General features: G+C 43.6%; 1 long non-coding RNA gene across 2 annotated transcripts; it reads right to left on the reverse strand.

Moving 5' to 3' along the window:
• Window positions 1-11816: 11816 nt before the first annotated feature.
• Window positions 11817-14975, reverse strand: LOC125551788. 2 transcript variants are annotated; one of them, XR_007303205.1, is made up of 3 exons: window positions 14447-14975; window positions 13546-13968; window positions 11817-12552 (listed from the first exon to the last, which is right to left on the reverse strand). It is a non-coding gene; the product is annotated as an uncharacterized LOC125551788 (long non-coding RNA). The 2 variants fall into 2 exon arrangements; XR_007303204.1 differs by having other exon boundaries at window positions 11817-12230; window positions 12410-13968.
• Between the last annotated feature and the right edge of the window lie 10308 nt (window positions 14976-25283).

Here is a 25283-nt window from a genome sequence, read left to right on the forward strand (position 1 = left end):
TCCCAAAACTTTGTGTGATTTACTAGATTTTCGTAATTTTGATGATTGCTCTCTAAATTTGCATCTTGCAGATTCCACTATTAAGAAACCTATGGGAATAATTAATGATGTTCTTATTGTTTCAAATAGGAATTATGTGCCCGTAGATTTCATTGTTCTTGATATAGATTGCAATCCTTCTTGCCCTATTATTCTTGGTAGACCTTTCCTTAGAACGGTTGATGCGATTATTGATATGAAGGAAGGGAATATTAGATTTAAATTTCCATTAAAAAGGGCATGGAACACTTTCCAAGAAAGAAAATAAAATTACCATATGAAACTATCATGAGAGCCACCTATGGATTGCCTACCAAAGATGGCAATACCTAGATCTATTCTTGCTTGTTATGCCTAGCTAGGGGCGTTAAACAATAGCGCTTGTTGGGAGGCAACCCAATTTTATTTTTATTCCTTGCTTTTTGCTCCTGTTTAGTAATAAATAAATTATTTATCCTATGTTTTGGTTGTGTTTTTTGTGTTTAATTAGTGTTTGTTCCAAGTAGAACCGTTGGGAAGACTTGGGGAAAGTCTTGTTGAACTTGCTGTAAAAAACAGAAACTTTAGCGCTCACGAGAACTGCTGTCATTTTTATTTTAAGAGTGATATTTAGTTAATTCTTTTTGCAGATGATTAATAGATAAATTCCTCACGTCCAGCAATTTATTTTAGAATTTTTGGGGTTCCATATCTGGCGCTAGCTACAGATTACTACAGACTGTTCTGTTTTTGACAGATTCTGTTTTTCGTGTGTTGTTTGCTTATTTTGATGAATCTATGGCTAGTAAAATAGTTTATAATCCATAGAGAAGTTGGAATACAGTAGGTTTAACACCAATATAAATAAAGAATGAGTTCATTACAGTACCTTGAAGTGGTCTTTTGTTTTCTTTCGCTAACGGAGCTCACGAGTTTTCTATTTTGAGTTTTGTGTTGTGAATTTTTCAAGTTTTGGGTGAATTCTTTTGATGGATCATGGAACAAGGAGTGGCAACAGCCTAATCTTGGGGATGCCCATGGCACCCCCAAGATAATCCAAGGACACCAAAAGTTCAAAGCTTGGGGATGCCCCCGGAAGGCATCCCCTCTTTCGTCCACTTCCATCGGTAATTTACTTGGAGATATATTTTTATTCACCAACATGATATGTGTTTTGCTTGGAGCGTCTTGTATTATTTGTGTCTTTATTTTTTAGTATGCCACAATCATCCTTTCTGTACACAACTTTTGAGAGAGCCATACATGAATTAAAATTTGATAGAATACTCTATGTGCTTCACTTATATCTTTTGAGCTAGATAATTTTGCTCTATGTGCTTCACTTATATATTTTGAGCATTATAATTTTTCTCTATGTGCTTCACTTAGATCTTTTAGAGCACGGTGGTGGATATGTTTTAAAGAAACTATTGATCTCTCATACTTCACTTAAATTAATTTGAGAGTCTCTTAATAGCATGGTAATTTTCCTAATAATAATATGCTTGGTATTCAAGATTTTTGAAACATTCTTTTGAGTGTGTTAAATACTAAGAAAAGATTGAAGCATGATAATTGTTTTGAGATATGGAGGTGATAATATTAAAGTCATGCTAGTTGAGTAGTTGTGAATTTAAAGAATACTTGTGTTGAAGTTTGTGATTCCCGTAGCATGCACGTATGGTGAACCGTTATGTGATGAAGTCAGAGCATGATTTATTTATTGATTGTCTTCCTTATGAGTGGCGGTCGGGGACGAGCGATGGTCTTTTCCTACCAATCTATCCCCCTAGGAGCATGCGCGTAATACTTTGCTTTGATAACTTCTAAATTTTTGCAATAAGTATATGAGTTCTTTATGACTAATGTTGAGTCCATGGATTATACGCACTCCCACCCTTCCACCCTTGCTAGCCTCTCTAATACCGCACAACTTTTGCCGGTATCATACACCTACCATATACCTTCCTCAAAACAGCCACCATACCTACCTATTATGGCATTTCCATAGCCATTCCGAGATATATTGCCATGCAACTTTCCACCATCTAGTTCATCATGACACATCCATCATTGTCATATTGCTTAGCATGATCATGTAGTTGACATAGTATTTGTGGCAAAGCCACCGTTCATAATTCTTTCATACTTGTCACTCTTGATTCATTGCATATCCCGGTACACTGCCGGAGGCATTCATATAGAGTCATACTTTGTTTTAGTATCGAGTTGTAATCATTGAGTTGTAAATAAATAGAAGTGTGATGATCATCATTCAATAGAGCATTGTCCCAAAAAAAGGCCAAAGAACAAAAAAAGAGAAGTCCCAAAAAAAGGGGCAATGCTACTATCCTTTTTTCCACACTTGTGCTTCAAAGTAGCACCATGATATAACCAGTCTCATATATTGTGCTTCAAAGTAGCACCATGTTATTCATATAGAGAGTCTCATATGTTGTCACTTTCATATACTAGTGGGAATTTTACGTTATAGAACTTGGCTTGTATATTGCAATGATGGGCTTCCTCAAATTTCCCTAGGTCTTCGTGAGCAAGCAAGTTGGATGCACACCCACTAGTTTCTTTTGTTGAGCTTTCATACATTTATAGCTCTAGTGCATCCGTTGCACGGCAATCCCTACTCACTCACATTGATATCTATTGATGGGCATCTCCATAGCCCGTTGATACGCCTAGTTGATGTGAGACTATCTTCTCCTTTTTGTCTTCTCCACAACCACCATTCTATTCCACCTATAGTGCTATATCCATGGCTCACGCTCATGTATTGCGTGAAGATTGAAAAAGTTTTGAAAAAGTTAGAGTATGAAACAATTGCTTGGCTTGTCATTGGGGTTGTGCATGATTTAAATACTTTGTGTGGGGAAGATGGAGCATAGCCAGACCATATGATTTTGTAGGGATAACTTTCTTTGGCCATGTTATTTTGAGAAGACATAATTGCTTTGTTAGTATGCTTGAAGTATTATTATTTTCTATGTCAATATAAACTTTTGTCTTGAATATTTCTAATCTGAATATTCATAACACAATTAAAAAGATTTACAATGAAATTATGCCAAGTAGCATTCCGCATCAAAAATTCTCTTTTTATCATTTACCTACTCGAGGACGAGCAGGAATTAAGCTTGGGGATGCCTGATACGTCTCCAACGTATCTATAATTTTTTATTGCTCCATGCTATATTATCTACTATTTTGGACTATATTGGGCTTTATTTTCCACTTTTATATTATTTTTGGGACTAACCTATTAACCGGAGGCCCAGCCCAGAATTGCTGTTTTTTGCCTATTTCAGTGTTTCGGATAAACAGAATATCAAACGGAGTCCAAACGGAATAAAATCTTCGGAAATGTGATTTTCTCACCGAACGTGATCCAGGAGACTTGGACCCTACTGCAAGGGATCAAAGAGGTGGTCACGAGGGTGGGGGGTGCCCCCCCTAGGGCGCGCCCCCTGCCTCGTGGGCCCCTCGGTGCTCCACCGACGTACTCCTTCCTCCTATATATACACACGTACCCCCAAACGATCAGAACAGGAGCCAAAACCCTAATTCCACCGCCGCAACTTTCTGTATCCACGAGATCCCATATTGGGGCCTGTTCCGGAGCTCCGCCGGAAGAGGGCCGTCATCACGGAGGGCTTCTACATCATCCTAGCCCCTCCGATGAAGTGTGAGTAGTTTACCTCAGACCTTCGGGTCCATAGTTAGTAGCTAGATGGCTTCTTCTCTCTCTTTGAATCTCAATACAAAGTTCTCCCCCTCTCTCATGGAGATCTATTCGATGTAATCTTCTTTTTGCGGTGTGTTTGTTGAGACCGATGAATTGTGGGTTTATGATCAAGTCTATCTATGAATAATATTTGAATCTTCTCTGAATTCTTTTATGCATGATTGGTTATCTTTGCAAGTCTCTTCGAATTATCCGTTTGGTTTGGCCAACTAGATTGGTAGTTCTTGCCATGGGAGAAGTGCTTAGCTTTGGGTTCGATCTTGCGGTGTCCTTACCCAGTGACAGAAGGGACAGCAAGGCACGTATTGTATCGTTGCCATCGAGGATAACAAGATGGGGTTTATTTCATATTTCATGAATTTATCTCTCTACATCATGTCATCTTGCTTAAGGCGTTACTCTGTTTTTAACTTAATACTCTAGATGCATGCTGGATAGCGGTCGATGAGTGGAGTAATAGTAGTAGATGCAGAATCGTTTCGATCTACATGTCACGGGCGTGATGCCTATATACATGATCATGCCTAGATATTCTCATAATTATGCACAATTCTATCAATTGCTCAACAGTAATTTGTTCACCCACCGTAGAATACTTATGCTCTTGAGAGAAGCCACTAGTGAAACCTATGGCCGCCGGGTCTATTCTCATCATATCAATCTCCATCACTTTTATATTGTTTTGGTATTTACTTTGCCTTTACTTTTTTACTTTGCATCTTTATATCAAAAATACCAAAAATATTCTATCTATCAGATCTCACTCTCGTAAGTGACCGTGAAGGGCTTGACAACCCCTAATCACGTTGGTTGTGAGTAGCTATCACTTTGTGCAGGTACGAGGGACTTGAGCGTGGGCTCCTACTGGATTGATACCTTGGTTCTCAAAAACTGAGGGAAATACTTAAGCTACTCTGCTGCATCATCCCTTCCACTTCGGGGAAAACCAACACAAGCTCAAGACGTAGCAGTACTCACCACGTCATCTCCCGATCTATTAGATTGGGCCGAGGACCCCCATGGCCGTATACTCATGGGCCAGTTCGGACAGCTGCCGCATACAAGGAAGATTCCACAAGACTTGGTGATCAAGACAAGGACTTCTCCCCACCGGCGTATTCGGCTAGGACTCTTGTTATCCTAGGCCTCTGGTGCATTATATAAACCGAGGCCAGGCTAGTCGATAGACATATACAACAATCATAATCATAGGCTAGCTTCTAGGGTTTAGCCTCTACGATCTCGTGGTAGATCAACTCTTGTAATACTCATATCATCAAGATCAATCAAGCAGGAAGTAGGGTATTACCTCCATCGAGAGGGCCCGAACCTGGGTAAACATTGTGTCCCCGTCTCCTGTTACCATCGATCCTAGACGCACAGTTCGGGACCCCCTACCCGAGATCTGCCGGTTTTGACACCGACAGACGCGCTTGTCCGAAATGTGGGGTAAGTTACGAAAGTAGCCCCACCGACTTGAACTAGGTGGTTCTTTCGGTTCAGGGTATCACGGGAATTTCGTGTGTCGGGATTTCGCAGGAGGTGGGAGTTTTCACGAACGTTGTAATTTTGGGATAGCAAAGGTGCGGGTTGAGATGGAGGGAATTTTAGAAGCACAACGAGACAAAGAGATATCTCAAATTTTCGGGATAACAAAGCGCAGGTTGAAATTTCTGGACAAGCCAAATATGTGTACTATATCAAATCAGTTCGCACTTCCCTCGACGAAAAAGCCAAAAAGAAATCAATTTGCACCACACAAGAGAGTCTAGTCCCATGTACTGTACCAAATCAATTCGCACTAAAAATGCCATTCAAAACTTTGAATCCATGTTATGTTCAATTAAAATATTTCGCTGCGTGTATAATGCATGCAACCTACTACTCAAATGAACATTTTAGTGCATTCCAAACGTATATACTACCGCTTCAATATGAACCAAATTTGAATTCGTTTCTCTATTGGAGTAAGATCTACAATCATGATTTTTTTCAAGTTAAAACATTTGAATTTGTTTCTCTATTTTAATAAGATCTACAATCATCATTATTGTCAAGTTAAACTGCCGTTTGTATATTATCTTCACAGCACACCACATGATTAATTACTGTCAAGTTAGATATGAACTATGTGTACTATATGAACTCGAACTCGATTTTTTTGAATCCACTTTATGTTGATTTCAAATCACGGTACATTTAAAGCTCTAGCTAGATCTTCATAATCTAAACCATGTCTCGTATGTATAATGTGTTTATCATATAATGTATGGTGCCCCGCGCCTTACGCCAATAAGTATTTAGATGTGAGTTGCAAATGCCACATATTATCACAAATTCAAATAAAATGTGAGATTGTCCGATATATAGTATGGTTTATATTGTTCGATATTTAGTTGTGAGCTGCAAATGCCACACATTATCACAAATTCAAATAAAATGTGAGATTGTTCGATATTCAGCTATGAGTTGCAAATGGCACGCCTTATCACATTATAGTATAACATGTCCAAAACCACACCACGCGTATCACCACTATATTCATGCATGCATAGGTTTATAACACTATGATCTCTTATTCAAATATATGAATCCACTTTCATATCGAATTATGATCTTTGTTAGTCTCTTACACCGACACAATCCTCTAACCTTTGTAGCTAGCACTAAGTTTCTCTCGTGCATGCACACGCCCTCCCCCTCCCTCAACATTCTATCCATCGTGCACATTCGGTTTTTTTTCTTTAGGTCATTCTCACACGGTCTCCACAACTCCTTCTTTCCCACACACACCGATCGATAAACCTCTACATCGATGTCTGCCTACCACATGCACACACACTTTCCATCTCCTCATTTCTGTGTCCATGTGCCGTGTCTCTCATATGGTCCCACACACGTGTAAACTCTGGCCCCTCTTTTCATTGATCTCACAATCGCACACTCCTCCCCCTATCTAGCTAGTAGGCCTCTCGCACCACCTCCTAGCTCCATCTCTCTCTCTATCAGTCTGTATGGGCCTTATTTGCCTCTAATAAATGGACGTACACCGACCGATCTCCCACTATCCATATAGCTAGCTAGGTCGTTTATAACTCGTTTTCCCCACACACCGATTGATCTACCTCATTAGTTATGTCTCTCCCTTCCCCTGACACACAACAATTGATCTACCGATCTAGTTAGGTCTGCTTACCAAACACATGGCCCCTTCATCATCCATGCATGCCTCCCGACACATCTATCACGCACACACACAGAAACACATCCCCACTCTTCTAGATAATATTACAGTTGTACCCTCGGTTTATCTAGTAGGCCTCTCCCACCATCTCCGAGAAGCAACTCCACCACCCCTCCAGCACTCTGCCTCTCTCTCTCTCTCCCTCTCTCTCTCTCTCGCTCTCTCTCTCTCTCTCTCTCTTTCTCTCTCTCTCTCTCTGTCCCAACCTATTTCCTGTCCTTCACTTATGTATGGATGTCGACCGATCTCCCTCAAGACATAGCTAGATCTCTCCTTCTCAACACTTATATGAGTCGATCTACCTCTCTATTTTGGTCTCTACCTTCCCCCTTGTGCTGGCCTGGCTTATTAGGGATGATAGACTACTCATATCAATAAGGAATTCCTTCTTTTCCGGGAGCCCATTCGGAAAGAACTCCAAAGTTAAGCGTGCTCAGCTTGGAGTAATTTCAGGATGGGTGACCGACCGGGAAGTTGCTCCCGGGTGCGCATGAGTGAGGATAAAGTGCGCAGAAAAGACTAGTGTTGATTTGTGGGGCCAGTCTAGATCCCGCCAGGAGTAACGACCACCGAAGGGTGTGTCCGGGGCGTTACAAGTTGGTATCAGAGCCGACCCTCGCGGTTACACGGATGTTTGCGGACAGGTGCGCGGTCATGTTGTTCATGACGTTTGTGATCCGTCATGGCACATGGCATGGCACATGTACCAGACTGGATGCATAGACGTATGTGCCAAGAGGGAACGTTTCTGTGGCCCGACGAGGACGTCGGTTCCTCTGAGTGGGGGTGTATGTGATAGCCTGGCTTATTAGGGATGATAGACTACTCATATCAATAAGGAATTCCTTCTTTTCCGGGAGCCCATTCAGAAAGAACTCCAAAGTTAAGCGTGCTCAGCTTGGTGTAATTTCAGGATGTGTGACCGACCGGGAAGTTGCTCCCGGGTGCGCATGAGTGAGGACAAAGTGCGCAGAAAAGACTAGTATTGATTTGTGGGGCCAGTCTTGATCCCGCCAGGAGTAACGACCACCGGCGGGTGTGTCCGGGGCGCTACACCCCTCCCCCCCCCCACACACACACACTGATACATCGAGCGCTCTAGTCATGTCTCCCTGCCACACACAAACTTGCCCTGTGCCCTCTGACTTTCCGATAGGTCAGTGCCCTATATCTTTGATGTGCACACACACAATTTCGATGTCTCTCTTCAGCTATCTCGCACCCGACTCACTTGATTCTCTCTTTGACTCTATCGATATCTATGGCCCCTCCCTCTCTTCTCATGGATCGCCCCCTCTATATATGATATAAACAGGCCTCTATTTCACACACATTGCATTGTGCATTTTTGTTTGAGATATAATCGACACATATCCTCTAACCTTTGTAGCTAGCACTAAGTTTCTCTGGTGCATGCACACGCCCTCCTCGCCCTCCCCCTCCCTCATCATTCTATCTATCGCGCACATTCCTTATTTTCTTTAGGTCGTTCTCTCCCGGTCTCCACAACTCCTTCTTTTCGACACACACCGATCGATAAACCTCTCTAGCGGCGTCTGCCTACCCCATACACACACACACACACACACACTTTTCATCTCCTCCTTTCTCTGTCCATGCCTCATGTCTCTCATACAGTCCCACACGTGTGTAAACTCTCGCCCCTCTTTTCATCGATAACACAATCGCACACTCCTCCCCCCCCCTATCTAGTAGGTTTCTCGCACCACCTCCTAGCTCCGTCACTCTCTCTATATCCGTCTCTCCGGGCCTTATTTTCTCCTAACAAATGGATGTACACTGACCGATCTCCCACAATACATATACCTAGCTAGGTCATTTATAACTCGTTTCCCCACGCACCGATCGATCTACGTCATTAGTTTTATCTCTCCCTTCCTCTGACACACAACAATTGATTTACCGATCTAGTTAGGTCTGCTTACCAAATACATGGTCCTCTTCATCATCCATGCATGCCTCTCGACACATCTATCATGAACACGCACACACAGAAACACCACCCTCTCTTCTTGATATTTACAGTTGTACCCTCAGTTTGTCTAGTAGGCCTCTCCCACCATCTCCGAGAAGTAATCCACCACCCCTCCGACACTCTCTCCCTCTGTATGCGCGCACACGTGTGTGTGTCCCAACCTATTTCCCGTCCTTCACTTATGTTTGTATGTCGACCAATCTCCCTCAAGACATAGCTATAGGTATCTCCTTCTAAACACATATATGAGTCGATCTACCTCTCTATTTAGGTCTCTGCCCCCTCCCCCCGCCCCCACACACCAATACATCGAGCGCTCTAGTCATGTATCCCTGCCACACACAAACTTGCCCTCTACCCTCTGACATTTCGATAGGTCAGTCACCCTATATCTTTGGCATGCACACACCCAATTTCGATGGCTCTCTTCATCGATCTTGCACCGACACACTTGATCCTCTCTTCGACTCTATCGATATCTATGACCCCTCCCTCTCTTCTCATGGATCGCCCCCTCTATGTATGATATAGATAGGCCTCTATTTCACACACATTGCATGTGTCAAATTTTTGTTTGAGATATCATCGACACATATTCCCACAAATACATTCACGAAATCACCCCCCATAACAAAAAACACTCACGAACGCACATGCCATCTCTCTAGGTTTGTATCTCTCACACACACCCACGTAGGTGGGGGACGTGCACGAAGAGAAGAGGCGCACGCACGGAGCACTTACTCCCATCTCTTTCCCAACCACACCCGTGCGGGTAAACAATGGAGCTCATTTATGTACGAAAAGGTAGCCCACGTGGTAATTTGACACGTGTATGGGTTGTCCACTTGATGGAGGATCGTGTATCACGGGTGAACAAACAAATTACGACTTGGCACGTTATTTAGAAAAGGAGGCAAACCATGTGGGGCCTACCTTAGAGGCAAGGCTCTATACACTGGAGAAGCTTGCTTAGTACGCCCTCTCCCCCGCCCACGGGCGCGGTGGCTCGAAAAGTCGCGGGACAATGAGAAGCTTGCTTACTATGCCTACGCCCGCTCCCTCGCCAACACACGCGGTGCCTCACAGGACGAGGAGAAAATTTTACTACTCCCTCCATTAGATGTATATACTCCTCGTCCCTACCTTGCTTAGAGAGATTATCATATTGTTTGAAATATATGTCTTTTAGCAGATTTGAATATGAACCACTAGTACATACTCCAAACACTGATGTATATAGACGTATTTTAGAGTGTAGATTCACTCATTTTGCTCCGTATGTAGTCCATATTGAAACAGACGTAGTAGTACGCACTCTCCCTTGCCCCTCGCCCCTCGCCCCTCGACCCTCGCCCACATGGTGGACGTGCAGCAATTCATTTGGTCTCAGATAGCCAGAACCATATACTGTAGTACCATCATTGCTTGACTTCTCGAAGAGGTGAAGAGGCAAGCGTGAGGTTAATATTTTTGAGATGCCAAGCGCAAGGTTTATAGGAGAACGCGTAGTAGTAGTACTAGTAGTACGCACTATATGAGGAAGAAGGCAACAAGAATGTATGTTTTGCATTACAGTCTCTTCTTACAAGATGTGCTATACCTAGTGGACCTCATTGTTGCAATGGGATTACTATCATAGATGGCACGATTCGGAGTGGTGGGCAAAGGGAATAATTTGGAGCTGCTTAGTCTTAAACCCCATGAAGAAGTCCCGAAAGGAATAGCCATCCCTACACCTGCTCCTATGTAAGATGAGTAAATGAGACAAAAAGAGAAAGAGACAAATTTAAAAAAAATCACTAGCCTTAGAGCCAGCCCTATTGTATCAGTGAATGATATTTCTACATCGTGATTGACATGGCTATATTATTAACCATGCTGCGGAGGTAGTGTGGTTTTTTATTTATTTGCGGAGGTAGCAGCGGATGGATATTGAATGAGGAGTGAAATGATGGCTGCTTCCTCGGTCAAACATAGAGAAAGGTGGGCCTCGTGATTTGACGGCTTAGTCACTAGTACAAATGCCCGTGTGTTGCACCGGGCAATACAAGAGACACAATCTGCTTCATGTGCTATTGTGCATCATTTTTATATCCAATTTAAATAAACATTGATAATTAGGTTAATTTTGGTGAATTTCTTATTTTTAATAAAAGTTAATATTTTCATAAAAGTTTAACACTATTTGGGCTTGTCCCGAACAAACACTTCTTCTTTTAAAGTTCACACCCCCACTTTATTAAACTCAATTAGGAATTCCGTCTAATATAACACTAAGAATACAATAGGGGGAACTGAGTCCCAAAGGACCGATGCTCTACCGCTTATTCCTAAGCGCGCCAGCAAATGGGCAGCACCATTTGCTGTCCTTCGGACCCAGGTGATCTTGAACTCTCAATGTTCTGATCATGACTTTTGCCTCCACCACCACTTGTCCCACGGATGATAAGTTCCGATCCCGATCACTAAGCTTCTCAGATAGTAGGACGTATATCTCATTTCACTCCTTTTCTTCTTTTATCAAATGCTTTTACTAAATTTTATTCATGGATGTTGGTTATAGCGTATAATGCAACCATGCCAGTGACAGGGAGAAGGAGCAGTCGTTGAGGAGTGCAAGCAGCAGGGTAAGATATGTAATTTTTCATATGATCTTAACTGTTTTGCAACATTATTGCATTTCCAGGGATAATCGTAGTCTTTCCCCTTAGTTACTAATTTTTGTGGTAAATTACATATGCACATGGAATTATTCGTATAGATTGCACAAACATTATAAAGGGCCACCAGACTAATCAAAATTTTAAATGGCGACGAACGAGTCATTGCAGACATTATAAAGAAATATCCATGAACGATTTACTGGTTTAGTACATGTAGACATCCTCCTTCAAGACGATCAAGTAGTCCAACTTTTCTGTGTACTAATCTAGGTGTCCAATCTCTGAAAGCTGGGTACTTTACTGCTGGTCGAGTTGTTGTATGGATTTGCTTCCGATTTCTTTCCTCTTCCACATCTGATCCAGTAAACCGTTTCCTTTTTAGACGTCACAGTAAGGGTGCTGCTCGATGATAGATGCCACACAAGTGCTACCAAGCTGGTCGCCGAACTCTCCAGCCTCTATATTTTACTTTTTTGAATCCAGTTTTGTCGATGTGCACTGAACAGGATACACATTCAGTTCCTCCACACAATGTACAGCCTTACTGACCTGCAAATCAATCAGCCCGCCCACATAACATAATCTTACATCCTAGGAGAAAATGACATTTTTGAAGTAACTCGACGGCTTTATTCGCACAAACAAAAGAAGCAATTAAAGAGTTTTTCTCCACACAAGAGAAGTAATTAAATTGGTCATACAAACTGAACATGGTAACTAATACTTACTGCAATGCATATCGCATAAGCTTGGTCCAATAATGAAAAGCTTTTGCAGTAACATAGATGAGATGTGGTGATTCCAACCAAAGAAGACCTGCTATTTAGTTGCTTGTTCAAGGTTGAATTGACTGTCACTGAAATGCAACCAACTGCTGTCACAAAGTAAGACATGAGACGCATCCTGAGACAACCATTACTCCTAGATCGAAGTATGCAATTATAACTATTACCGAATGGCAAAAATCTGGCACAAGAATACCACGTTATAGAGGGTTCGGGTATAAGCATATGCGACCGATGATCCAAATTCTGAACAAATACTTCTGGTGAGCTTAGAATCGATTAAGCTATTGAGATTGATAATGTGTGTCAAGATTTTAACAGAGAAAGCATCAGTGTACTAGAACCTGACTACTGGTCCCTTGTTTTGTTTTTTTCATGATTGCAGAAGCTCAAGTACTTGAGCTATCTACAAAAAAACACTAAAACTACTTACAAATCCACTGCACCTCTATCAAGATAAATCATACTGTAGGTGTTGGCATCTATGATCATTCCCCTATTCATATTCTGCAACTCCGGTCACACATATAAGATAAGCTTTTTGTTCACATACTAACAGAACTGTAGCTTCTATGAATCTACTTCAAGCACAACAGACTTGAATCAACTTTCAAAATTGAATTAACGTCCACAAAATAAAGAGCTGCCTAAGGTAAGGTGTCATATCTATTCTTGAGGTCCAATTAACAGCATAATGGTGATCAACTTAAGCAACATGTATAACAATATTATGTAATTATGCATCTGAATTGAGGAGACTATAATTGCTGATGGTTGGGAACTTGGGAGTGTGTTCAAGGAACATTTTGGACAATAAATTGCAATGTTGTACTCCCTCCGTAAACTAATATAAGAGCGTTTAGATCACTAAAATAGTGATCTAAACGCTCTTATATTAGTTTACAGAGGGAGTACCTGGTAGTAATCATGATCTCACAACGCATGCTTTGGTGAAGGAAAGACGGACAAAGTACATTGATTTGCAGACTGTATCTAAAATATGATGTTCTTGCTACACTAAATTAGCTTCTTCCAAAATTACTTGTTGATATGGGTGGAGAAGAGGGACAGGCACATACCTCACAGTGTTCGGTCAACAATTGTAAGCATAGTTATCGTCCATCTAGTACTGCAGGTTCCTGATCTAGAGTTCAATCCGCACACCACCTACATCTTTCACCTGGATCCTCTCTATAATTGAGGGACTCACAATTATACACGCCTCTGCAACGCCACACTCTTTCTTATGCAACTTGCTAGTGACAGAGATGACCAAATCAATGGCGCAGATATGTAGTAAAATTGCTGCTTGATTCTTCCAATTGCCTCATCAATTTTTCTATTAATTAAACGAAATAACAAAGCAATCGCATCGTCTATTCATAGAAAGTAACCCAACTTAGATCAAATTCACACTCATCCCTCCTCGGTCCTTGATTTGTACCTCTCTTGCGGCAACAACTCTATTTCTGTCAAACAAATGGCCCTTGCTGCATCAAATCCTGCATATATAATGGTGACGTTAGTGGCAAATTCTGCAGTTGCACTCATATAGGTTAAAAACACAACAAAAATAATAATAAGAGGAGGCAGTGCTGACTTAAACACCAGCATAAAATCCTTATATCATAATTTCGAATTTCGAAGACAGGAAATTAACCTCAACCTCAAGCATGCGAGGTCTTCTTAGCAAAAGGAAATTTAACCAATGTTTGCAAAAAGTGTAATGAAAACTTAAACTACTGAAATTAATGTCGTTGTATAGCTAGAACCCTCAATCACTTTTTTGCTTGAGGGCTGAAAATCACATCCCCTCAATTTCAAACGAAATTTAGGACAATATCATCAATACAGGAAAGATCTGTAAACTACCAAGGGAAGAAACATGAAGTAAACCTATAGTTTGTCCAGCTAGTGCTCAATTTCACGAACGAAAAGCCTTAAATATTGGTACAAGCATCCAAGTGCACAAGAAAATACCTCACGGCAGAAGATTATGCTAGAATAGGCCGGTGTTGAAGCAGTGCAGGACATAATTTGTGGCTGCCTCGAGCCTCCTCCCTAACCTGTAGCAGCGACAATGGTCCTCACCAATGGAGCTTCAGGTCAACTACAATGGCAAGTCAGAAACTTCGCCCGTCCACCCGAGTCGAGCAGGGGGAGGCTGGCGGACGGGCGGATCTGCGGCGCGGTGGAGTGGGGGATGCGGATCCGGGCAGGGGCGACCGGATCCCGCCGGAGTCACGCGGCGTGGCTGCCAGCAAAGCTCGGGGCGGCCATGGCGGCGCTGCAATGAGAGGGAGAGAGAGATGGTGAGAGGGAGGGGGAAGGAGAGGGAGGAGGAGAAGGCAGGTGCGGCGATGTGACCTGTTCGCGGCGGCGGTGATCTCCGGTGATGCCGGCCGGCGCGGCGAGGCGGCGGAGGAAGACGGGGTCGGGGCGAGCGCCTGGTGCAGAGCCGAGCTCCCTGGCTCGGGCGCACTCGTTTTTGCCCCTAAAAGGACCACCGGTCGAATACACAATAATACAGGGTTCTTTATGTAAGAACGAAACGTTTTCTCTAATAGCCACTTAAAATAGGACTGAGGGTTGATTTCTAAAAACCACAGGGGCCTTTGTGAAAAAGGACGCGATGGTGACTCAATCCGTGCTTTATTATTAGGGAAAGATTATTACTGCCTATAGTCTTTGCCCATATAATTATCGCGTGGTAGAGTAGTAGGCTATACTTTAATAACCATGCTCGAAGAGAAGAGGTGCACGCACCCACGCACGTAGTACTAGTAGCACTCTTTGCGTCTTCTCCAACCACACACGTAACATGGTGGAGCTCATTTCTATATGATGATGCAACCCACGTGATAATTTGACGCGTCTAGTAGTAGTTACTCACTTAATGAAGGGTCAGGAATCATGCATGAACGGTGCCGCGTCATCTATAAATAAAGTTTTTTTTCTTCAGTGGAACGTACACAATATAAATAGGTTCATATGGAGAGAAAAAGAAACTGCTCCACTATATACATAGCCAGGACGAGCCTACACGGTTGCTTGCTGGGGTTGCTCTCTTCACACTCACTCGCACAAAACGAATGTGGCCACATCTCTAACATCCGGGCAGATCACGTCTGCCGGGCGAAGGGGTGGATGCTTTGTGTAGATGTGGTCGCCGTCGTTGACGGTGAAAACCCACTATCTGCGCGTCCCAATCAGGGTCCCCGCCGTTCTCTCTCACAAAGCCGGTGCGGTTCTTGCTCACTGCCGCGACGTGGGCAGCTGCTGCCTCCTGCTGCCTTCCTCTAAGATAAATACATCCCGACATCCCTCAGGTACAACTTCTTTTATAGCCGGCTTACACCACTGCCCCAACTACCCACATCGCTCCATGTGGATATTTTCCTACTTCTTTGCCCCGGACATACCTCTACTTGCTTCTACTGTATTTGTGATGAGTTTATGTCTCATCAACTAGTCCCACTAGTCTTATTCTAATCACGCTTCTTCAATTTCATTGCCAGAGGGATGCTCAACTCGATTTTAGTGAAACTGCACAAAATGATCCGATGGTCAATGGGTTGCAAACCTCATTTCTTCAGAATGTTCAATGTCGCCAGCAAACTAAAGCCTGGTTAGGGTTTAGGGTTCAAGGCCTAGGGACTTGATGGATCATTTTTTTCTTTAGTTGTCTCTGTTCCAAAATAAGTGTCAACTTTAGTAGTAGTTCAAGTTTGTACTAAAGTTGGCATAAAGTTGAGACACTTATTTTGGAACGGAGGGACTACATATTGGCTATGATCTGTGAATCATTGAGATGCAATAGCATGCATGTTAGTCTCCTTTGTATTTGATGGAATGTTGCAACGGGGCAACCTCGGACGCAAGATACATGAAACAGAAGCTGGAAGCTTCACAGCATTGTACAAATTTGTCTCGCTGAGAAATTATAGTACATACTATGTACTAAGGAGTTAGGTGTTCCACGGTGTCCAGAAAATATGGTGATAGTGTGAGGTGGTCTATGTAATCACTGAGCCTGTGTGTTTTCACTGCTTTCGCACTCCTCCGATGTAAGAATGGAGAAACTTGTAAAGAGTGGAGACGCTCTACCTCCTTTGCCAAAACGTGGGACATCCAGCATCCGATGCACGTGTCATGCAGCAAAGTAAAGTGTACAGTGCAACTTTGACTCAGCACGGTCGTACCACCTCAGTAATAATGATCAATGAGCCGTCAAATCACATAGACCCGACAGTAAGTTGGACGGATGAAGCAACCATCACTCTTGAATCCGCTTCTCCCTTCAACACAGGCGCCAGTGAGAGGTCGCGTCCGCTCTGCCCTGGCATGAATGCGGCACTGATTCTCTAGAGCGGCGCTAATCATTTTAGGCGGGAAGCGCGTGCGGACGATGGAGGGGCTTTGGGTGGCCCAGGCTGTTCAGGAGCGGGTGTGGCAGCTGTCCTGACCGGACGCCCGGAAATGAGAGAATGTACCGACTCTCGCGGCTAAATCGTAGTACCACACACCATCTCTCTGTAGGAGTAGGTCGATGTGTCGCTCTCTCTAACACACAAACACACACACACACACACTATTAAAACACACACACACAAGTTCATAGAATAGGAATATCGTGGGAGTGAGAAGCCATAGGAAGTGAGATAAGTGGATTACATACAAGAAGAGAAGAGGTACACGCATGTCCGTTGAAGCCTCGCACTATCGCCCAGCCACCACAGCACGACGGCCAGATCTGTGCCTCTCATCCCAGCGTCGGCGGTCAACCGCTATATCTTCGATCGCGGGATTTGACGCACGCAGCTGCTGAATTTGGAGCATTCCGGCCGCCTGCGACTGCTCCTTGCCATGGAGTGTTCGGGTACCGGGTCGCACAACAATGGCAATGCCTCCACATTGCGTGCAGGTACTGAATCTGCTTCTAGCCGCTCGGATCTATCCCGTCGACGGATCACTGACAAAGACACAGCTGGCCACCATCCAAGCTCGGCCCTGGCCCAACGGCTAGTCGGTTCACTATTGCTACTCATAAAGTGCGATGGCTGCCCACGGCAGGTCCTGCGCTGTGTTTCGACCACGCCACAACATCCCAGATGGGTGTTCATCATGTGTGAAAAAGATAAGGTGCGTAGTACTTCTTTTGATTCGGTTATGCTCCCTTATTCGGTGCATGTTCGTTAGCTTATACTCAAACTTGTGTGTAGGATGGATGCGAGTTTTGATTTTGGGAAGAAGAATACATCGATCTATTAATAGCACGAAATTTGGTAGATGCTCATGCACTCCTTGCTAGAATAGAGGCTAGAGATGAGACTAGAGATGATATTAGATGTGAAGCAATGTCTAGTTCTTTAGAATCAAAGAAGAAAGAAGTGTGCAAGCTTGAGAAGCCACACATCAACAATGAAGACATAGAGAAGATATTAATACAATTAGTGGGAGCAGTTATGGAAATTGGATATCTTTTAATATGTCTAATTGTGGTTCTTGTTTTCTTTGGTCTTGCTCTCCTAGCAAAGAATTGGTGAATGTACTTCCCTATATCAAAATGTCATTGATGAAATAAAGAAATGTGCTGGAAAATAAATGTGTGCACATGGCCGGTGGCCGTATTAATTACGTTGGTTTTGAATTTTGTTTGTTTATTGGGCTCATCTCGTTTTCTTCGTAACAGTCCTATTTTCACTTCTTTCCACCACATGATCACATTACAAGGTGCATTAAATTGATGCATGCAAGGATTAAAAGAAACCAACCAGTGCAAGTATATTGTAATTAATGCAGATTAAAGTTTCAGTAATTTTGTAAACTACGAGATGGAGTGCTACATTTCTCCATTCATCATCTGCCTTGGTTGATGAGATTTCAAATTTATGCCCTATTAACCGGATAGTAGTTAGTAGTTAAAAACTTTGGTCAAACTTTGACAAAAAATATATGATGTGACGTAAAAACTTGGACTGAGGTAGTACTCCCTCCATCTAGGTGTTAAGCCATCTTACGAAAATCACATAGTCCCAAAATGTTTAGGTGTCGTCCATTAACTTCACATCTCAATCCCCTCCTAGCCTCGTTGCTAGCGAGCGTTACTTACTCTACCTTGTTATCTCCCCCGGAAACCCAATGCATGGAGCGCAACTACGCATTGATTAGTCAAGGAATCAAAGTCAGCTTGCATGCGAGTTAATATGCGGCCCTTCATGGTAGCTAAAATGGCATCTCTTAATTGCTATGATTAATTGTTGCGTTTAGAGATAGAAATCAGGGCTTTGATTGGAGGAAGGACCGGTCAAGTTTCTCCTTCTCCTCCAATCTGCTTGCACCTTGGTCCGGCTGCACCTTCTAACGTGACTTATACACCTAGACGGAGGGAGTACTATGAGATACGGTGGCACACTGACTTAGGCCGAATACAAGTGCCCGCAATTATTCGAAGAGAGCAAAGTGTACATACAAAATAATTAAAATTGAATTTCTCGTTTTTTTGAAATAGAGGCAAACGATTTGCCTCATCCATTAAATAAGAGGAGAATAGAGTTTGACAGTTTGCAAGTGACCCTACAAATAAACGGCATGGCAATTACTCTCAATACGCCATAGTTTCTTAGCACCCACTGTAACCCTTAGTACATATGGTGGAACACTAACTTAGGACAAATACAAGTGCCCAAAATATTTAAAATTGGAGGATGGTGCAGCCCACCTTTCTAATATTTTGACTGTGTGTGGTTCAGTTGTTGCTTTCGAGGGTCGTGAACCACACGTGAACGATAGTAAGTACGACCGGGAGGCGTGGAGCGTTAATTTCGAGTTGACTCCTTGGAGCATTAAATTTTCTTCATGTATTAGCTTTGCCCTACTACTAGTATTTTTTCTTCACTAGTAGTACGTTAAATAAAAAGTTCCGTTTCATGCACAATTTAGAACATTTTTTATGGAGAGAAAAAAGAAAACCACTCACTCCAACTATATACGCTGCAGCCTCAATGCTTGTTTTTTAGGGTTTGCTCTCTTCACACTCTCTCTCCACTATATATACACGCTAGAGGCTACGCGTTTATAGTTGCTCTCTACACACTCTCTCACTCTATCCAGATCTAAACAAGACTACATTGGCCTCTCCTCTCTTTCCCCTTACTGCTTGTCAAAGAGCCGGCAGGATCCCGTCCATCGAGGAAGGCAAGGAGGCTTAACGTTGTTGCCGTCAGCGAGGGAGGGAATCCACTGCCGGCGCTGCTGTTCTCTTTCACCCAGTGGCAGCTCGGGAGGTCCTCCGACTCCTTCCTCGCCGACGTACATGGTGTGGGCAGATCGGCCTCCGGCCGCCCATCGAGCCACACCCCGAGAACCTGAAGGTATAATTTTTCTTAATCCACAGGCATTGTTCTAGCTACATGTGCAATTTTTTTCGCTTCTGCACTCGAATCTAGGTGTTGGATCAAACAGGAAAGTAGTGGGGAAAGTTGTATAGCATGAATCTAGGACATGGTTCAAAGAGGAAAGGAAGGGGAAAAGTAGTACAGACAGGCTATCCAACGCGTATGTTGGTCGAAAAGGCAAAACAATGGCAAACACAGTACACACATCTTTAAGGAACTGGTCTTTCTATGGGTGGGGGACAAGGCTGTATAGTTTGAGATGGACTAGATTTGCTGCCCTCACATAGGGAAATGTGTCTAAAGATAACAAAAATGGGACCAACGCAAATATGTTCCTTGGTTATTTGTTGTAACCACAACAAAAAAATACACATCGATGACATTTTGGGCTGAACGAATTTTTTTCTGTCATGCTTATGACACTTCTATGACGATAATTGTGACAAAACCCGATATCATCATAGATGTGGTGGGCTCCTACTTCCATGGAAAAAATCATGACAGAAAATGGGATTTTCATCCTGGGCGGGCTGGAGAAACACCTGCATGACATTCTTTGGGCCGTGCATGATGGAAAAAATCATGGTAGAAGCGAGGGCAAGGAAATTTTTTAGGGAGTTCCCAGTTACGGTGGGTGGTCGGGGCCAAGCAATGCACGGAGGGATTGTGTGTTTCTCTTGTACACGTACGCACATGTGTGCGAGGTATTGGACTCTAACTGAACCCGAGCGAGGCGTTCGCTTACTGAACCCGAGCGATTACTAGCTACATTACTGAACCCGAGCGATCGATCGATATCTGGCTGTTGACTGGAGCCGATGGAGGGATTCCTTCGCTACTACCGCTGACTGAAGCCGATTGAACCTGCTACCTCTTGATGAACAGTGAATGTGGGGGTTGGTTGAACGAGTCAAGACGTACGTGGTTGGGGTTGGATGAACAGTTCCTAGTGGGAGTAGGATGAACAGGACCCCGTGGTAGTAGTAGTAGTAGGCCGTTGCCGCTGGATGAACAGGACCCCAAGAGGAGGTCACCACAGCCGAGCAGCTGGTTGGGGATGGATGAATAGGACCCTGTGGAGGGCTGGTTGAACAGTAGCCGGTGGAGAGCTGGATGAACAGTAGCCCGTGGATGAAAGTAGCTGGTGGAGGCAGGAGGAAGACGCGATGGATGAACAGTGCAGGTGGAGGCTGGAGCAAGTCGACGGTGGGTGAACAGTAGCTCGTGGAGTCCTGTTTTGTGGTACGCCACACCGCTCGAATGATGTAGCGCTCGAACACAAGTCTGTTTTCCTCCGTCTCCGATGAACAGGACCCCTATTTCGACCGTAGCGCTCCAACACAAGCTCGTTTTCCAGACTAAGGCATAGCCTAGTGGTGGGAAGGGGTTGATGCCTTCCCACCCACCCAGGTTCAAGGCATGGTACTTACAATTTGGGTTTGTTGCACCAATTATACTGTAGGAGGTTCCCTTACAGTCTTTCTGTCAAAAAAACACAAGCTCGTTTCCTCCGTCTGCGATGAACAGGACCCCCGTTTCGACCGTAGCGCTCCAACACAAATCCGTTTCCTATGTTTTGCAGTGCGCCACACCCCTCCCGATGAATAGGACCCCCGTTTCAACCATAGCCGGTCAAACAGAAGGCCGTTTCCTCCGTACTGCGGTACATCAGACCCCGTTTCGGCTGTTCCGTCCAAGCCGGTTGGCTCTCGTTGAATAGGACGCATTCTGACCTAGTCTGTTGCCTCCTGATGAACAAGATGCCGTTTCTCCATTTCGACCCAGCCTATTGGCTGCCCAATTAACAGAATGCCGCTACTGTTGTTTGTTGCCTCTCCATGTACACGAGCCATGGCCGTATGTATGTGCGAGTATGCGTTCGAGACACCGCATGTATGTACGTACGTGGCCGTATTTTTTGGCAAGTGGCTGTACGTACGTGTACACGGTTTAGAAGGGACTGCCTGAACTGCTACGTCGGGGGCTCTATGACTACACGTGCCGTTGCTTGCTCGACCATGCTTCATCATTGCAGAGAGACCAATCGACCAGTATGTACGTACATGTTCGTGACCAGAATGACAGTGCTACGTACGCTACGACCAGGTGGGTTCTGGCTGTCAAGGAGGATAAGGAGGCACTTCCTTGCGTGCGAAGTTATTAATGGTGGGTCCGAGCTGTCAGGGGGAGGATTCATTTTTTTCGCGCCTAACATGGAGGCACTTTCTTGCATGCGAAGATGTAGCTGGTGGGTCCATATATCAGCCTCACTGCATACACTACTCTTTTGATGGATGTCTTTCGTTGACCATGTTGACCACGTCGTGCGGACAGCACCCAGGCGGTGGACGACAGTGAGGCCTAGGAAGGAAACGATGCTGAGCTAGGGAAGACAAGGCAGGTGGATGCCCACGCGGAGGAGAGTATGAGGGTTCACTGGTTCGACTGCGGTGTGAGGCTGCCGTCGCCGTAGAATAACAGTGGGTGTGGGTGAGTAGAGGGAAGGCCTGGCCAGTAGTAGTATGGTCAGGCAGTGAGGCATGGGCAGGTTTGGGTGGCTGGAGGAAGAAGACCAGAGGTTGAAGAAGCAGCTTGGCTGTTGGATTAACATCCAACAGTTAGTCCAGCTCGAATCGTTTATTGACTAACTTGACAAAGCCCTGCGTACGCAATAACTTAGTAGGCCCGCAAGTCAGCCTCCAAATTTGGTGGGTCCTAGCTAGTAGGGGGAATCAATTTTTTTTGGTAATAAGGTGGCACTTCCTTACGTGCGAAGATGTTTTGTGGGTTTTTTAATTTCTTCTTTTCCGAGTTAGAATAAAAAGAAAACAATTTAGCATCTTTGATACAATCTATATTTTCACGAAGTGGATCATAATAAAGATGGTGGGTCCCGGCTATCAGGGAGAGGAAACATTTTATTTCCGCTTAATAAAGGAAGCACTTCCTTGCGTGCGAAGATGTAGCTGGTGGGTCAAACCTGTCAAGGGGAGAAATCATTTGTTTTTGCATAATACAGGGGCACTTGCTGCGTGCAGCCATGGGCCATGTGGGTCCCTACTGTCAGCCACTCCACGTACATGCATCTTCCGATGGCTGTCGTTTGTTGACAAAGTTGACCACGCCGCACCAAGAGAACCAACATACTTAACGATGGCGAGTCCTAAGAAGGGAATGACCTAGAGTCGGCGAAGACACAACAGTGGCTGCCCACGCGGAGGGGAGTACGAGGGTTCACTGGTTCGGCTGCGGTATGAGGCTGCCACCGCCGGAGAAGAATTGGAGGTGTTGGTGAGTAAAGGAATTGCTTGGACGGCGTTTGGGAGTAGGGTGGCCCACAAGCCTTCCGTACGCGTCACTGACTATAATTCTAAAAAAATAGTAGGCCCACAAATGAGCGTCACATCTGTGACAGAGAACATATAGCCCATTGGCGATTTGTAATAATGTACAACTCATTTTTGAATTCTAATGGAATTTACTACAACCCATTTACAGTCTGTTAAAATTACATCCCATTTTCTAGCCAGGACAACGATTAATAATTTCAACCAACAGCTCAAAATAGAATTCAACCAAAAATCCCACATTTTGATCGGATCCGAAATATAATTCAAAATGAATTTCTATTAGGTAAAAATCTAATGAAATATTACGCGCGCAATAAGTAATGAAATTAAAAAAAATTCCAAAAATAATATTTTTGAAACTAATTACCTGTTTGGTGCGTTTTTGTATATTTACAGCCCAATTTTTTATAATTACATCCCATATATTGTTTCTTAAAGCCCATTTTCTTCTTAGGCCTAATGCATCCCTCCTAGGAAAGATTTCCAGCACAGCGGGGCGGAGAATAACAAGTTGACCTGGGTTGGGTATTCCACAAAAAAGTATAGCTGGGCTAGCCACTTTCACCTTGAAAAATTAATATCTGGGCTGGATATTTGGTTGACATAAAATAATAGCCTGGGCTAGACCGGCGACAGCCCGCCCAGTTGATACCCTGCTCCTCTGAACAACAACAAAAACATCACTCAAGAAAAACTCCGCTTACACCTCAGAAAACAAATACTGCTCGAGCTGCTGGGTCCTAGTTGTCGACCGCTCCTTGTGCAATTCTCTAGTTTATTAACTACTGGTCAATGTGTACATGGAGTGCACGTTAATTTGGAAGTATATTAAGTGCATGCGGATATTAAGTAGGATATTATTTGTGTGTTATTATGTGATTAGCACTATTTTTGGCATGAAATTAACTGCACGCTAAACGTGTTGAACGCTCGACATTGAAGCAGTCTAGGTCGTTGGATTGACATGATTTGATGGCTGAGATTAATTGGATCTGCCCCTTTGGGTCTTTTTATATTGGTATAGATATAGATATAGGTTGACAATGCCGTGGGACCGTGATGTCAGGAAACCAGGAGGAAGCCAAAAAAATAGTTGTATATAATAGGGAGGAACTTACGTATGTACGGCTATGGCCATGTGGGTCCCTACTATCATCCTCTCCAAGTAAAGTCAACTCCTGATTCCTCATGTTCGTTGACCATGTCGAAAATGCTCGACGCCATGATGGCCCACAAGTATAGGGGATCTATCATAGTCTTTCAATAAGTAAGAGTGTCGAACTCAACGAGGAGCAGAAGGAAATGACAAGCGATTTTCAGCAAGGTATTCTCTGCAAGAACTGAAATTATCGGTAACAGATAGTTGTGTGATAAGATAATTTGTAACGAGTAACAAGTAACAAAAGTAAATAAAGTGCAGCAAGGTGGCCCAATCCTTTTTGTAGCAAAGTACAAGTCTGAACGAACTCTTATATAAAGCAAAGCACTCCTGAGGACACATGGGAATTGTTGTCAAGTTAGTTTTCATCATGCATATATGATTCACGTTCGTTACTTTGATAATTTGATATGTGGGTGGACCGGTGATTGGGTGCTGCCCTTCCTCAGACAAGCCCCCCACTTATGATTAACCCCTCTCGCAAGCATACCCAACCATGAAAGAAGAATTAAGATAAATCTAACCATAGCATGAAACATATGGATCCAAATCAGCCCCTTACGAAGCAACGCATAAACCAGGGTTTAAGCTTCTGTCACTCTAGCGACCCATCATCTACTTATTACTTCCCAATTCCTTCCCCTAGGCCCAAATCATGGTGAAGTGGCATGTAGTCAACATTCACATAACACCACTAGAGGAGAAACAACATACATCTCATCAAAATATCGAACGAATACCAAATTCACATGATTACTTATAACAAGACTTCTCCCATGTCCTCGGAAACAAACATAACTACTCACAAAGCATATTCATTTTCATAATCAGAGGAGTAATGATTATCATTAAGGATCTGAACATATGATATTCCACCGAATAAACCAACCAGCATCAACTACAAGGAGTAA

Source organism: Triticum urartu, chromosome 4, assembly GCF_003073215.2.
Source record: "Triticum urartu cultivar G1812 chromosome 4, Tu2.1, whole genome shotgun sequence".
Classification (NCBI taxonomy): domain Eukaryota; kingdom Viridiplantae; phylum Streptophyta; class Magnoliopsida; order Poales; family Poaceae; genus Triticum; species Triticum urartu.